Raw genomic sequence first — 14683 nt, 5'->3', positions numbered from 1 at the left:
CACGGGGAAACGGGGTAAGTCTGGGGAAGAGTCGGTGTAGACTAGGTGGGCTAAATAGCCTCTGTCTGCACTTTAGGGATTCTATGATTTTAATTATTTGAAAAGGATGTGAAAAAATTAAACCTCTAACAATCTAGTAGAGCTGCCACTCAAGCACACCCGACATTTATACTACACATAAACTATATGAGAAAAAGTTAAATCACTTCAAGAGATCTTTCAGTTGTAAAAACATTTATTCTGAAATCACATCAAAGATGGTTAATCCTTTAGTTGCCTCTTTAAGTGGTCAGTTAAAATGTGTGTGCAATCATATGCTGAGCTAAGTGCTTCAGTAGCTTTTGAAATTCAGCCATGCATTAATAATTGTCTCAGCTGTCAAAACAAACCATTCCAGTTACAGAAAATGAAACGTATTAAAATAGAAAGAACAGATGGCTAGCTGTTTTATCAACTACACCAGATGCCCTGTCATTCAAATAATTCTAGGAACAGATTATTTTCCTAAAGTTAAAGCAATTTTTAAATTTTTGAACACTAAAACACGGTGGACATTCAGATCAGTTCAAATCATGACAATGTTCCATTGTACTAATTTCTAAGTGCGTAGAGACACTTTCTACAATAGGAAATGTACCCTTATGCATCTTTATGCTTAGACAATGCTGGTCAACGTAATAGTCAACTTACTTACGCAGGACAGAGATCTATGCTAAATGACTAGAGTAAAAACACATCTCATTTATAATACGGCATCAATATATTTAACACTCACCTGTCAGAATGCTCCTGACTCCTCAGCCAGCTTCCCTAAAGGTTCCCAATCACTCTTACTTGGTGGGTTTTCCAAAGGCTTTCAATACCTGCCTGATCCACCTAAAAACCATCAATGGTGACCTTGACGCATATGGGAGTCATGATCTGGTCCTAACCTAAATGTCTTCCCACCTATGGGAAGATTCTTACGGCTCTTTTTGAGGGGGGTGGGAGGAATTCAAATTACAGCTCCCACAGCCTCAGTTTTTCCAATTCCCATGCCCATTCCCAAGTTTTTGTGACACAGATATCCAGCTCCAGAAGTCTGCATTGTGCAATTATCTGAGAAATCAGTCATTTATCTGAGTATAAGTACCCAGGATCAACTTACAGTTACAGTGGTAGGTGTGGCTCAGTGGGTAGTGTTTACCCCAGTCCAGCGCTGGCATTTCCACATCAATGGGCAGTGCCATAGCATCTGCGCTAGATCATGGGTCACAGTGCAGGACCTAACTGCAAAGTTCAAAGCTGGTACTCCAATACAGTACTGAGGGAGGGCTGTGGTGTTGCAAGAAGTGGTGACGTACTGGTATTGTCATTAGAATAGCAATCCAGGGACCCAGGCTAATGTCCTGGGAGCCTGGGTTTAAATCCCACCATTACAGATGGCAAAGTTTGAAGTCCACAAAAAATCTGGAATTAAAAATCTAATGGTGACCATGAAACCATTGTTAATTGTTGGAAAGCTCCATATGGTTCACTGATGTCCTTTAGGGAAGTAAATCTGCCATCTTTAGCTGGTCTGGCCTGACAACTCTCACCAACTTTTCCAGATGCACCATGGAAAGTTTCTTTCTGGTTGTATCATAGTTTGGTATCGTTCCTGCTCTGGTCAAGACTGCAAGAAACTACAAAAGATCGTGAACGTGGCCCAATCCAAGACGCAAACCAGCCTCCCGTCCATTGACCCTGTCTACACTTCCCGCTGCCTCAGAAAAGTAGCCAACATAATTAAGGATCCCACACGCCCCGGACATTCTCTCTTCCATCTTCTTCCATCAGGAAAAAAATACAAAACTCTGAGGTCATATACCAACCGATTCAAGAACAGCTTCTTCCCTGCTGCTATCAGACTTTTGACTGGACCTACCTCACACTAAGTCGATCTTTCTCTACATCCTAGCTATGACTGTAACGCTACATTCTGCACCCTCTCCTTTCCTTCTCTATGAACGGTATGCTTTGTCTGTATAACTTGTAAGGAACAATACTTTTCACTGTATACCAATATGTGTGACGATAATTAATCAAGTCAAATCAAAATGTGACTCCAGAGCCACAGCAATGTGGTTGGTTCTTAAATGGCCTAGCAGGGGCAATTAGGAATGGGCAAAATAAATACTGGCCCAGGCAGCAATGTCCACATTCTGTGAATGAATAAAAAAAATTAAACTGAGGCTCTTTTTTTCCCACTCAGGCTGATGTAACACGACACTATTGCAAAGCAAAACACGTTCAGCATTCTGACCAATATTTATCTCTCAATCAACATCACAAAATAATAGTTTATCTGACCATTATCACACGGCTATTTTGTGGGAGTTCATTGCACAAATGGGCTTCTGTGGTTTCCACATTATGCTTCAAAAAGAATCCATCAACTGTATTGTGCTTTGAGACATCCTGAGGTTATGAAAAGTGCTATGTAAATGTGAGCTCTTTCTTCTTTCCACAGTCACAGAATTTATTCAACGCAGTTGAGAAATAACAGATCTCAAAATTGCAGCTGGGCTCCAGACAGATTCTGGGATGGACAGTCCAATGGTGGGTTGTGAGAAATGGACCTGTTTGGTTTCGCCAGGTTTTTTCAGTCTGCAATTTGCTTTCAGTGAACAGTCTTTCCACCCTCTCACATCGACACTTAGTTAACACGTAGCTGTTTCCGATACCTCAGCAGGCTTTTCCTGGAGCCCCCAAAGTCTCCTCCAAGGCCTGCCCGACCCGCCGTAAATACTGTGAGACCTGAATTACAAATTCTACCCGAGCCTGTCCCCAGGGTCGCATAGGGGACATCGCTTGTGAGGTCCTGACCGCAACCTAACCCGCACTCTCCCTGCGTGTCAGAGCAGGAAATGTTTGGGTGAGTCCTCAAGGCTACCCCAGCACAGCTGTCCAATGGTTACAGCTCATTTTTAGACACACTCAGGGAAAGACTCAACTATTCAAGGAATGGAGGAATGTGGACCAAGGGCAGGCAGAAGAGATTAGTCTAATTTGGCATCATGATTGGCACAACATCGTGGGCCAAAGGGTCTGTTCCTGTGCTGTCCTGTCCTACATTCTATGTTCTATTCTGCAAAGAGATTGAACAGTTTAGGCTTACACACACTCTGGAATTTAGAAGAATGAGGGGAGGTCAAATTGAGGTATGTAAGATAATAAAAGGCATGAATAAAATAGACATGGAGTGGATGCTTCCTCTTTTGGGGCATTCTAGGACAAGAAGTCATAGTCTTAGGATAAAGGGTAGCAAATTTGAAACAGGGTTGAGGAGAAACTATTTCTCCCAAAGGGTTGAGAATCTATGGAATTCGCTCCCCTAGAGTGCAGTGGATTCTGGGTCAGTGAGTTAATTTAAGGAGGGGTTAGACAGATTTTTAATTGCTCATGGGTTGGAGGGCTATGGGGAGAGGGCAGGAAAATGGGAATGAGCAGCATATCAGCCATGATGGAATGGCAGAGCAGACTCAATGGGCTGAATGGCCTAATTCTTCTACTATATCTTATGAACTTCATGGCTGGCGATATTTTACCACATTAAAGGCACCACACGTGTCTGTCATTTCGGAATCAATCTCAGAAACGGTCAATTAATCTCATCATTGGAGCTGAAGGGACATTGACGTTGAGTTGGGCCCCTGATGGGCCACTTCCCCATCTTCAGAATGCCACCATGTACTCAGTGCTAAATTCAGACAGTATCCATTCTATCCTTTCAATCCTAGTTTCATCCTGGAGTGAGGTTTCACCAGCTGTTGGGTGTGGGTTCCGGTTCTGTAGGTGTGAAGAAGTCTTCATCAACATACATACGTTAACCATAAGTCTTTTATTAATTCTTAAAACCACTTGTTTTAAAAGCAGCCAACATAATCAAGGACCCCACGCACCCCGACATTCTCTCTTCCATCTTCTTCCGTCAGGAAAGAGATACACGAGTCTGAGGTCAAGTACCAACTGACCCAAGAACAGCTTTTTCCTGCTGCTGTCACTCTTTTGAATGGACCAACCTCATATTAAGTTGATCTTTCTATGACTGTAGCACTGCATTCTGCCCCCTCTTCTTTCCTTCTCCTCACGTACTCTATGAATGGTAAGCTTTGTCTGCATAGTGGGCAAGAAAAAATGCTTTTCACTGTATCCCAATACATGCGACAATAATAAAGCAAAGCAAAAAATTAGTGTACAAGTTTGGTGCGGTTTCCATGCTTGCTAATACAGACAGCTCTATCTAACGCTCAACTGTACCTGAGTGCAGGTCATGTGCTTCTTACATCACTTTGTGGACAGTGCAGTACTCAGCCCCACATTAACCCTGTACGTGCTGAACCGTAGGGGATTTTCACAGTAATTTCATTGCAAGAGTTAATGTAAGTCTACTTGTGACACTAACAAAAATAATAAAATAAAAACCCTTATACTACACCAAAGTAGAAGCCTCTGAAAGGGATTTCAATGTTTTTTTTAGAATCATGAATTTAAGTGCAGAAGCAGGCCATTCAGCCCATCGAGCCTGCACCGACAACAATCCCATCCATAACCCCACACATTTACCCTGTTAGTCCCCCTAACACTAAGGGCATATTAGCATGGTCAATCAACCTAACTTGTATATCTTTGGACTGTGGGAGAAAACCCACACAGACACAGGGAAAATGTGCAAACGCCAGAGACAGTGACCCAAGGCCAGAATTGAACCCAGGTCCCTGCTGCTTTAAGGCAGCAGTGCTAACCACTGCGCCACCATGCCGTGTACTAAAGCCATCTTTAGTACATGGCACAGCGATGTCATATGCCATATGGCTTTAGTACAGCCAAGCATCAGATCTATACCTAGCTCCTTGTTATATCACCACATTCACATCAATGTCTACCTGCTATTGTTTCATATTGAAATAACACTGGCAGGCTCACAACAATCTATAACATTCTGTCTGTTCTATACCCCGTTTACCATTAGGTATACAAAACTGGAGGTGATCACAATTATGGACCAAATAGGTTTTGTTTGCTTTCCATGCTTCTCATGTACTTATCTATAATTCATTTGAAAATGTCAAGTGTTCAGTAGCTACAAACTGGTTAACCTGAAGGACACTCATCCTGAATGTCCATCAGGGTGACTGGATTGGAGGTTCACGAATACAAGCAATTGTTAAACATTTGCGAGCGGGTGACTCTGATGATGATGATTGAAATTCCTAATTGTGATATATAATGTAAAGGCTCCCTCTGTCGCAGTCAAGCAAAAGGAGGCACATGGGATAGAAAAATCTAAAACTTGCAGGAGATCATATAATAGGCCAATTCCCCACGTTCACTCTATCTTGTGTGTCAGGCAAATTCAACATTCCAGCGTGTTCACATCGAAATGCTGTATTGTACTTCAGATATCTGTACGCCAATTATTTTCTTCAGTTACCATGATCTTAGTCTCTATTCACTGGTACAGAGCACAATTATTTAATGCTTGTTTTAAATTATGAGAAATGGTTTTCTCCTCCTGAACCCCAGCTAGAGCAATCATTCTTTTTGGAAGTAGATGTCTTGTAACACATACGCGCTTTGACTTTGGAGACATAGAGCAAGGCATACCAACATTTTATTCTCTAACACTGAGACCCTGTCGATACCATTATTTTTGGTAATTGAAATATAACTTGAATCTATTGATCTGTGCACAGAGCTCCCCCTATTGGAGTTACCAGGACCTGTAGGGAAGCATCACCCCATGTCCAGTGTGTACATTTGAAAGGGTGCTGTGCAAATTTGGAGCAGGTGACTGAACTATTTTAGATACCCCATTCCCCCCTCCCAACCCCAGTCAAAGAAATAAGGGTTTTTTTATTTAAGCCTTGTCTTCTTTGTATTTCAGTTGAATATAGAAGAAAGAGAGAATTTCATGGAAACTTATAAAATTCTAACAGGGATTAGACAGGGTGGATTCAGAAAGAATGTTCCCGATGGTGGGGGAGTCTGAAACTAGGGGTCATAGTTTGAGGATAAGGAGTAAACCTTTTCGGACTGAGGGGAAGAGAAATTTCTTCACCCAGAGGGTGGTGAATGTGTAGATTTCACGACCACAGAACATAGTTGAGGCCAAAACGTTGTGTGATTTCAAGAAGAAATAAGATATAGATCTTGGGGCTAAAGGGATCAAGGGAAATGGGGGGGAAGGCAGGATCAGTATATTGAATTTGATGATCAAAATAAATGGTGGAACAGGCTCAAAGGGCCAAATGGCCTACTCCTGCTTTTAGTTTCTATGCATGAATGGGAACCTAACTGGAACTTTAATGCAGTTGATTGTGAGCTTATGCTGACCATATTGACTTCTTGTGAGATGAAGTCACGACAAAGACGTTAGCATCAAAAAGAATGAGTGAGAACAGTCGATGTACTGATGTCAACCTGCACAATCTGAGGCTTCAGGTAATCAGCCTCCAATAAAACTTCAAATAAGATCACATACGTGCATTGCATCCATTACTTTTAAAGGCAAGAATATTATCACAATGTTACAGATTGCAACATTCTTCAGCACTAACCTACAGAATTCTATAGATGACATTTCTACGACCAACCAAGTGTTAGTGTAACCTTGCAACTTCCAACCCAATATTTACCTGACATTCAATTCACTCCTGTACAATGAATTTGATCAGTATGTTTTTAGTAATTTTGACCTAAGCCTATAAAACATACAGGCACACACACACACACATTTCATTGCAAACTCATCGTTCATACTTTTCATCCAGCAGTCAGGATACTTCAGTTGCAAACAATAAGAGAAGTAATTTCACAAGGTAAGTTGTTGAAGAAGGCTGAATAAAGAAACATCATTACACCAACACCCTGGGCCACACTGTTTTCTACTTATACCAGGGCAGCTGGTCAGCTGACCATTGCATCATTTTTCCCATTGGTTGCAATGTCTACCATGTCAGCTGACCCTCACAGCCTGTTACCTTTGGGTGACATTACAGCAGATTCCAGTGTTGTCCTTGGTTACAATATAACCTGTATCTGCAACTTCTGTAGATGGCATTTTTTAAGATAATTCTAAATACAGCGGTGTCACACATTGCTGTTATTTTATAGTAGAGTATGTGTTTTTTTTAATTATTCCATGGGATGTGAGAATCACTGGCAAGGCCAGCATTGTTACTCATTCCTGATTTATTTATTTTTAATTTTTTTACTCCATTCTTAACATTGCAAAGCCAGTGCTCAGAGTGCATTGGACAAACACAAATCCATTCCTTGCTTGCTCCAAAAACTAAATTCAAATTCTAATTGAATCCAATTAATGGTCCCCTCTGTTCTAGAGCTTTAATTTAAACACCATCCAAGCATTCCAGTTTAATGAGACAAACAAGGACAGTAATTCAATTTTTTTTTATTTAACACTTCTAGAACCAGCTCAAATATAAACAGTTGCAACTCATTAACTCTTTACTGAATTTTAACTCAAACTGAACAACAACTTTCAATTAAACTTGTAACTCTTAAACTTCACTTTAATTAAACATCAACTTTAACTATTTAACTGAAAATAGGTACTACCGAATTTAGGAAAACCTTAGCCAAGGAATATCCTCAATTTAGAATCTATCGACTTCTTCTCTGAAGCATCCTCCAGGGCATAAGTCTTCTTGCGATAGTTGGTCTCTTCAAGTTATCGCTGCCACACAAAGAACTGCACATCCCTTTATCCACAATTCCCCACTCGCTTCCAGAAGATTCTCTGTCATCCAGTCAATAAATTGATCAGAGAACAATCACATGGCTCAAACATCCAGTGAAACTACTTTTGAATGATGCTATTACTTAGTTCATTGACATATCCCATACATAGCAGCCAGAGAATTAGAGATGCAGTGTCTGGGTTAATGTAAATAACTTCCCTTATCTGGGAAGCTTCAGATCACAGATCCAGAGCAACTTTATAACCTGCATCTAGTTTTAATCTATAAGTTGTCCAAAAATCCCAGCACGCTTAGCTTAGCCAGAACAGCCATTTTAAAGCCACTAATGCCATTGTTGTTGTTAATTTATTGTGGTGGCCATTCTTTCTCCATCCACAGCACAATAGAGAGAAATAAGATCCAAACTGACAAGATAAGGCCCTCATCATGGGTTTGATCTGATGCTTTATCTTAACCAAAAGGCTTTGAGTGACTTGCTAAGCCATTTCAGAGGGCAGTCAGGAGCCAGCACATTGCTGTGGATCTAGAGTCACAAGTAGGCCAGACCAAGTGAGGATGGCAGATTTCTCTCCCTCATTAATTTGTTGAGACTAGCTTTTAATTCCAGTTTCGATTAATTCCACTAGCTGCCATGGTGGGATTTCAACCCAGGCCCCCAAGGCACAACCTAGGCATCTGGTGACATTATCACTATGCCACCATCTCCTCCAGCCATCCTCGCTAACAATCTACATGCTACATTCCCATGTGTTGCTCAAAGTCCTTCCTAATTTTTATGAAATTCTCCTTTTATTTTCTCAGTAACTGAAATAACAAACCAAAAATCAAAAATGATACAGTTCACAACAGTGTGTGCAGTGATTGTCCATTTAAGAGAAACTTATCAAACAAGGTCTGAATGATCGATCAAAATCTTTACAGGGATTTTTGCCAGGATTGGGTGCAATGAGGGGAGGGGTTTGGTGGGGGCACAGGTTTGGGGAGGGAGGGGTTTTTCCTTTGTAGTGCATTGTGCTATGGCTAGAATCATAGAACCTCTACAGTGCAGAAGAGGCCATTTGGCCCATCAAGTCTGTACCGACTCTCTGACAGAGCATCTTACCGAGGCCCTCTCCCTCACCCTATCTCCATAACATGACACATTTCCCATGACTAATCCATCCTACACATCTTGGGACACTAAGGGGCAATTCAGCATGGTCAACCTGACTAATCTGCCCATCTTCGGACTGTGGGAGGAAACCAGAGCATTCAGAGGAAACCCACACAAGACACGGGGAGAATGTGCAAACTCCACATAGACAGTGACCCGAGGTCGGAATTGAACCTGGGTGCCTGGTGCTATGAAGCAGCAGTGCTAACCACTGTGTCAGCATGCCACTTGCAAGCATGCAGCTCATGAAATATAAGTGAAGTTATTTTCTTCTAATAAGAAGCCTTCAAAAATGCATCTTTACTGCATAATTAAATGTATCCATTGAATTCACCTTTGTATCATTTGCTAACATCATCAAAAACCAAACTTAAGGTTTCAGCATCCCTGAACAGGCTGGACATAGAAACCCTACAGTGTAGAAGGAGGCCATTCGGCCCATCAAGACTGCACCAGCTGCAATCCCACCCTATTCCCGTAACCCCACATATTTACCCTGCTAATCCCCCGACACTAAGACTCAATTTAGCATGGCCAATCCACATACCCCACACATCTTTGGCCTATGGGAGGAAGCCAGAGCACCCAGAGGAAACCCATGCAGACACAAGGAAAACTCTACACAGATAGTGATCCAAGCCAGGAATCAAACCTGGGCCCCTGGCGCTGTCAGGCAGCAGTGCGAACTATTGTCCCATTGTGCCGGCCATGGACTTGATTGATTTAGCCTGTGCTGTAGTGCTCAGCTGAACATGGGCTGTGCATCTTATGCATCTGTGGTGCATCTATTTTCCAAGATCCATCAATCTTGCCCTGTTACTTACACTATTGGGATACCTTTCTTGAGCTTCTGCCATTTTTTCCACTCACTCCTTGAATAACTTTGAAAAACAAAATGGTAAATTTCACAGGTTATAATGAGAAAAAAAACTAAATAGAAATTTTATGTGCATATATGTGTGAGAGAGAAAGTTAAATTTCAACAAATTCCACAAAGAGATGAATAAATTCCCAGAATGGACATATAATTGGCAAATTAACTTCAACATTGATAAATATGAAATATTACATTTTGGCAAGAAACATAAGGTCACCTGCTCGTGAAATAATAATCTAAATTGGCTGGAAGGGCATAGCCATGTGGGAGAATAAATATACAACTCAATAAAATCAGCCAGGCAGATTAATACAGCCATAAAACAGTCAGATCAGGGACTAGGGTAAGTTTCAACAGAGATAGAATTGAAGTTGTGCAAACGTATCAAAGCTAGGATAGAGCACACTTTGAGTACTCATAGCAAGGACGGCGCGATGGCACAGTGGTTAGCACTGCTACCTCACGATGCCAGGGACAAGGGTTCAATTCCCAGCTTGGGTCACTGTCTGCGTGGAGTTTGCGCATTCTCCTTGTGTCTGAGTGGGTTTCCATTGGGTGCCCCAGTTTCATCCCACAGTGCTGTTTAGGCGGATTGGCCATGCTAAATTGTCCCTTAACATGAGGGGGGGATTAGAATGGTAAATACGTGGGGTTACAGGGAAAGGGCCTGGGTGAGATTGTGGTCGGTGCACGCTTGCTATTACTGTAATTCTATGACCTTCTGATCACTGTGTTACAAAAAGGATATAGCAATTCAAGAGACAGTAAAAAAAGGATTTACAAGGATGATACCACACCATGAGATTATACCTGTTATGGCCCTTGTCCCTTCAAAAGGAAGGCTGAGGTTGGTCTAGTTGTGACCTGCACAATAGTTAAAGTTTTCAACAGCAGAGACACACAAAGAGCATGTCCACTCACGTGGAAAAACAAATCCAGACACCGCCCAGATGAGATGGTCACTGAGTATTCAGGTAGGGAATTTAGAAGAAAGTTCTGTACCAAGGAAGTGCTGAGAATGTAGATGGAATTGACACAGGGCATGTTTAAGTGGGGGATATGATGGCGTAGTGGTAATATCACTGGATTAGTGATCCCAATGCACTGGATGATCCTCTATGGACACGAGTTCAATGCCCACCATGGCAGCTGGTGGGATTCAATTTCAATGAATAAAGTCCGGAATATAAAGCTCATCTCAGTATGGCAGGCAGAAGAGGCCATTCGACCCATCAGGTCTGCACCGACTCTCTGACAGAATATCTTACCCAGTCCCTCTCCCCCGCTCTATTCCTGTAACCCGACTCAATTACTATGGCTAATCCATTGATTTTACAAATCTTGGGACACTAACAAACAATTTAGCATGGCCAATCCACCTAATCTGTACATCTTTGGAGTGTGAGAGGAAACCAGAGGACCTGGAAGGAAACCCACGCCAACACAGGGAGAACATGCAAACTCCACACAGTCACCCAAGGCTGGAATCGAACCTGGGACCCTGGAGCTGTGAGGCAGCAGTGCTAACCAGTGTGCTACCATGCCGTCCAAGGTGAGGCGCCATTCCTTGAGTTTGTGTTGAGCTTCTTTGAAATACAGCAGTAGGTCACAAAAAGGGATAGCAGGGAGTGCACTTTGCAAATATTCAGGTTAAGGCTGCATTGCTCATGAATGCTGCTCTCCAATCAAGAGGTTACAGGATTATTTTCAGATATCCATTGAATAACTCTCCTCTGCTAATGAAGTTTAACGGGTTCCAATGGCATTTCACTGATGCCATTGTTAACAGATTCAAGTGTAGCTCTTGGAACATTTGGCTATGAACATAAAATGTATAATTCTTTAGATATTGGTTCAGCCACATCAATTTAGTGCCATCCTTTATTGCAACTAACATATTGTGACATTAGTTGTTAGGGGCTGTTATGAGGGTTTTCTTGTTGTATTTAAAAACTATTATTCCCCCCAAGTAGACAAAGTAACAGGGTGATTCCAAGATGAACTTTGCTATAGCCAGCTATAGGGAGGGCCCTGAATGTCCATTCAAGGCATTCAGAGTGAAAAATTCAAAAATACAAAGGTAATTAAAGTCTCAGCATCGATTACAAATAATTGGCATACACCAAGAATAGGAGCTCTCCATCCAATCATAGTTATGGTTACATCATACTATCTCTATATTTCCAATTTAAGCAATATCCCCAAAGATATACATTCCTCTTCAGGATTAGTTAGTACAAAGGCATCCAAGTTCACATGGATGCTAGATTTCTAATCTTTTAATCCTCTGGCCAGACTGGGTAAGGATGGCAGAAATAGAGGGTGTGCCAAGAGAAGGTGTAAATGGCAGAATGATGAAGAGTTGCTGTCTGAAATCTAAAAAGAGTGAGAAACAAGAGAGCAAAATCGAAATCAGTTATGAAGAGAAAGCAAAATGGTTCAGGTTCTGAAATTGTTGAACTCAGCATTAAGTTTTGAAGAGTGTATTACGCTCAGTTGACAGACGAGGTGGTGTTTTTCAAGCTTGTATTGAGATGCATGGAACACAGCAGGAGACAGACGATGGGGAGGTCAGCATGGGAGCAAGTTGAGAAGTTAAAATGCCAGGTGACTGGAATCTCAGAGTTATGCTTAAAGAGTGAACAAGGCAGGGAAAAAATATCTATTAATATAACATACCCACCCGGTTATTTATTCAGTTCTTTGCTTAAGATGCAAATCGCCCAAGGCCAAAATGCTTAATTCAGTTAACATTTACCTCGATCTGCATCTGGACTGCTGGAACCTGCCAGGCTACGGACCAGGTGCTGGGAAGTGGGATTAAAATGAGCGGCCATTTTCTTTGGGCTGGTGTACACATGATGGGTCAAATGGCCTCTTTGTGCACTGTATCTGCTCTATGGTTCTATCTCAGCATCATTAGTTTTTTGCAATTCTAAAGATCCCTTGGGAAAGAATCTTATATGGGATAGCTTCTCAATCACTGCTTAATTTTAACTATCGTCCAATTAGTTCTATGTTTTTTTTCCCCAAAAAATGGACACGTCCTCTGTATGCAAAAGGAATATGTCCAAGCATTGCACCTTGTTTGAATTAAACTAAAGCATGGGAAACAAACATCCGTAGCGCAATGCCTCAAAAAATCAGAGTCAACTTACCCACCAATCACCCTTTTCTCACATTGCTCCCTTTGAAATTTGGCATTCTTGCATCCCGATATGCAAAACATAAAAAGCTTCAACAGTGTGTTTATTTCTTGAGAAATAATTTAATCCTCTCAAATGGTCATTCAGTTGTGAATACAAAGAATTTATTCAGGAACTGTAAAGGCAGATAATCCTTTAATAACTCTTATAAAAAATCAAATCAAATGTGTACTCAACCACCTGCTGAGTTAACTGCTTCGCTAGCCTTTGAAACTCAGCCAAGCATTCATTGGGTAGACAGTGGCACAGTGGTGCTGTCAATGGATCAATGTTCCAGAGACCCAAAGCAAGGTGCACCGTGGCAGATGGTGGAATTTGAATTCAATGGAAATCTGGAATTAAAAGTCCAATGACGACCAGGAAACCATTGTTGATAGTCATTACAACCAACCTGGTTCACTAATATCCTTGAGGGAAGGAAGTTGTCATCCATACCTTACTGGTTTGGCCTACATGTGACTCCAGATCCACACCAGCAATGTTCTCCCCCGTAAAATGAATTTTAAAAAATAATGAGCTCAGCTGTCAAAACAAACCATTACAGCTCCAGGGACTAAAGCCTATTGAAACTGAACTAATAGAAGGTTCGATATTTTTCTAAGCTACAACATATGGCCAGCGAATTGCAGGAGGAGGTGGCTGTTTTTCTAAAGTGAATACAAAATGCTATTTCTTGTTCAAATTTAAAACACTATGGACATTTAAATCACGACAAATCAGAAGGCATTCAGCACACTGGCCATCACTCGTTCCCAGCTTGGGTCACTGTCTGTGCGGAGTCTGCACCTTCTCCCCGTGTCTGCATGGGTTTCCTCCGGATGCTCTGGTTTCCTCCCACAGTCCGATATACATGTTGGTTAGGTGAATTGGCCGTGTAAAATTCTCCCTCGGTGTACCCGAACAGGTGCTAGAATGTGGCAACTGGGGGATTTTCACAGTAACTTCATTGCATTTAAGTCTACTTGTGACACTAATAAATAAAGATACAGTGATGTAAAAATGCAAATGTAGTGCATTGACCAAATTTATATTTGTTAAGGGATGGAAAGGAGTTTAATTCAAGCTGACCAGTGGGAAACTGACAGCATTAGGTCAGAGCTCTGACGAAGGTTTTCCAGACTCAAAACGTTAGCTCTACTCTCTCTCCACAGATGCTGTCGAACCAGCTTAGATTTTCCAGAACTTTCTGTTTTTGTTATGATGGCCATACTAGTCTGAAAACACCTGATCTCATCTGATCTCGAAAGTTAAGTAGACCCAGGCCTGGCTAGTACCTGAAGGGGAGACTGCCTGGGAATACCAGATGCAGAAGTCTTTAGTGGTGGCATGGTGGTACAGTGATTAGCACTGCTGCCTCACGGCTCCAGGGACCTGGGTTTAATTCCCGGCTTGGGTCACTGTCTGTGTGGGGTTTGCACAATCTCCCCGTATCTGCGTGGGTTTCCTCCGGGTGCTCTGCTTTCCTCCCACAGTCTGGTTAGGTGCATTGGCCATGCTAAATTGTCCCTTACTGTCCTGGGGTGTGTAGGTTAGAGGGATTAGCAGGGTAAATATGTGGGGTTACAGGGATAGGGCCTGGGTGGGATTGTTGTTGGTGCAGACTTGATGGGCTGAATGGCCTCCTTCTGCACTGCAGGAATTCTATGGTATTTCTTTAGTATTAGATGTCAGTCTGATACACCACAGAATTTTCCAAGGGAGG

General features: G+C 41.9%; 1 pseudogene; it reads left to right on the top strand.

Annotated features, from left to right (window-relative positions):
• The first annotated feature begins 14177 nt into the window (after positions 1–14177).
• LOC145349562 (5S ribosomal RNA) lies at positions 14178–14296 on the top strand (annotated as a pseudogene).
• The last annotated feature ends 387 nt before the right edge of the window (positions 14297–14683 follow it).

Source organism: Carcharhinus amblyrhynchos, chromosome 10 (assembly GCF_965287045.1).
Source record: "Carcharhinus amblyrhynchos chromosome 10, sCarAmb.v2.hapA, whole genome shotgun sequence".
Classification (NCBI taxonomy): domain Eukaryota; kingdom Metazoa; phylum Chordata; class Chondrichthyes; order Carcharhiniformes; family Carcharhinidae; genus Carcharhinus; species Carcharhinus amblyrhynchos.
This window is presented reverse-complemented; position numbering and strand designations above follow the sequence as displayed.